This window comes from Pan paniscus, chromosome 6 (assembly GCF_029289425.2).
Source record: "Pan paniscus chromosome 6, NHGRI_mPanPan1-v2.0_pri, whole genome shotgun sequence".
NCBI lineage: Eukaryota > Metazoa > Chordata > Mammalia > Primates > Hominidae > Pan > Pan paniscus.
In genome coordinates, this window is record NC_073255.2 from 177,005,722 (window position 1) to 177,007,765 (window position 2,044).

General features: G+C 52.0%; 1 non-coding gene across 1 annotated transcript; it reads right to left on the bottom strand.

Moving 5' to 3' along the window:
• Positions 1-687: 687 nt before the first annotated feature.
• On the bottom strand, positions 688-796 carry LOC112440658 (U6 spliceosomal RNA). Its single transcript, XR_003028667.1, has one exon. It is a non-coding gene; the product is annotated as a U6 spliceosomal RNA (small nuclear RNA).
• Between the last annotated feature and the right edge of the window lie 1,248 nt (positions 797-2,044).

A 2,044-nucleotide genomic window follows, 5' to 3' on the forward strand; every position in this document is an offset into this window, starting at 1 on the left:
AGGAAGGATGTGAAGGGACATGAGGTGGTGTGGAAATGCCAAGTACGGGTGGAAGGGGGATGAGCAGATAGGCGGGGTCAAAGCTGCAGGCCCTCTGAGTGGGCTCCCTGGTTCCAGAAGCAGGGAGCCAGTGCAGAGAGGGTGGGAAAAGAAGTCAGACTCTTTTACTGTCAGATTCACTTCTTTCTCCATGTGAACACTGCGTGGACTTCCAGAAGCATTGATCCTCTGCACTAGCATCCCCAGATTTAGGGACAAATAGATTTCTTGAGTTCCCAGAGGAAACAGATTCTTAGATGAGACTGGATGCAGAGCATGGCCCCAGGATCTGTCACTGATGGGGAGTGAAGGGAACAGGTGGGGCAGAGGGAGGAGCCTCAGTCGATCCCAGGATCCCACAGGGAGCTCTGGAGCTGGGATGGCCCTTCAGAGCTGCCCTGAATTGGAGCTAGGGGACCACACCTGGGCATTGACTAGTCCTTAACATGGGCTGCCCTGGGGGAAAGGGGTGACCTTGAGCAAGGAGGGCAATTCCTGGAAAGGGACTCAACTAAGAGCAGCCATCAGCCACCCATGTCTCCAGCAGCTGGGGGAAGGAGCACCCACAGAACCCAGTACTAAGGATGGGTCATTTACATAACAAAGGATCAGTGGTTCTGTTTTCATTTTGTTTCACATTATTTTAAATTTTTAATGGAATGCTTCATGAATTTGCATGTCATCCTTGCACAGGGGCCATGCTAATCTTCTCTGTATCATTCCAATTTTTTAGTATATGTGCTGTCAAAGCAAGCACTTGTTTCACGTTAGATGATAAAGGTGTTGAGGGAAAGACTTGCTCTTCCAACTGTATGTATCCCCCACAATGCACTTGCTCTTGATAAAATCGGGGCCTCCCCAGACAGGATTACCAGTTACACCTGTAATGCCCATATCTAACGTCCTAGCTGGCACAGGGATGCCGGCATAATAAACGGGGCTGCAGAGGAGCGTCATCCTGGCTTGGGATTCCTCGTCTTTCTAGATTGCTGAAAATCAGGAGCTGAGGGCCACGGAGCACTCAGAATCCCCACCAACTGCTGACCCAGAACCTTTAGCACAGTGGGTCTCAGAGAGTGTCTTACTAGCTTGAGACGTTAGGCTTCAGCAAAGCGGCACAGGTGCGGGCGAAGGCAACCTGGAGCTGTGGCTCTGCACGGGCCCTCGCCTGGCCAAGGCAAGGGACAGGACAAGAGCAGGAAGGAAAGCGTATCAGAGGTCAGTGTGTCCATCCAAGGGCTCAACCTGGCCAGGGGACAAGGCAGAGGAGCCAGGCAGGCCCTGCTGCTCAGCACAGCTGCAATGCCACCTGAGATGAGGTGTGACAAAGGTACTTGTCACTGTCCCTCCTCCTGTTCTATTCTAAGGGTCTCTGTGCCAGTTGTCAGTTCCTTACTGTAATTGAAGCGAGGTGCACTCCCTTTCACTCTGGGTGCTACTTTCTTGGCTGAGAAAAAACAAGCTGCAGCCCAAGCCGCCCCCCTATGTGAGAAAGAGAAGTGAAACAGGCTGTGGGCTGGGCAACAGGAGGCTGACTGCAAGCGACCTGCAGATGCCAAGCCTTTGCTGGTTTACTCCGGCAGCACAACAGCATACGAAGAAAACCAAAGTGGCTCTCTCATTAGCCAGTTCCTGGAAGAGGAACGGTTCCATTTCTACAACCATTCAAGCAGCAGGGATTTATTGAAACCGATCCACGCTCAGGTCCCAGAGGACACAGTCCCTGCCTGAAAGGCACTAGAGCCTAGTTAGGGAGAGTAGAGTAACTCACCTGAAAAAAACAGCAAATGGACCTGACCTGTATAATTAGGGACTAAATTACGTGAGCCAGTCTCAAGGTGCAGTCCGTCAGGGAAGAACTCACCATGAAGACCGCCGAAGATCACAAAAAGGACGCCAGAAGTGAGGAAAGGCTCCAGAGGCCAGGAGAGGGCATGGGGTAGGGGGGCATGAAACTGCAGGAACAGAAGCCTGGAGGCAGAGATGATAATGAGGAAATGGGCCT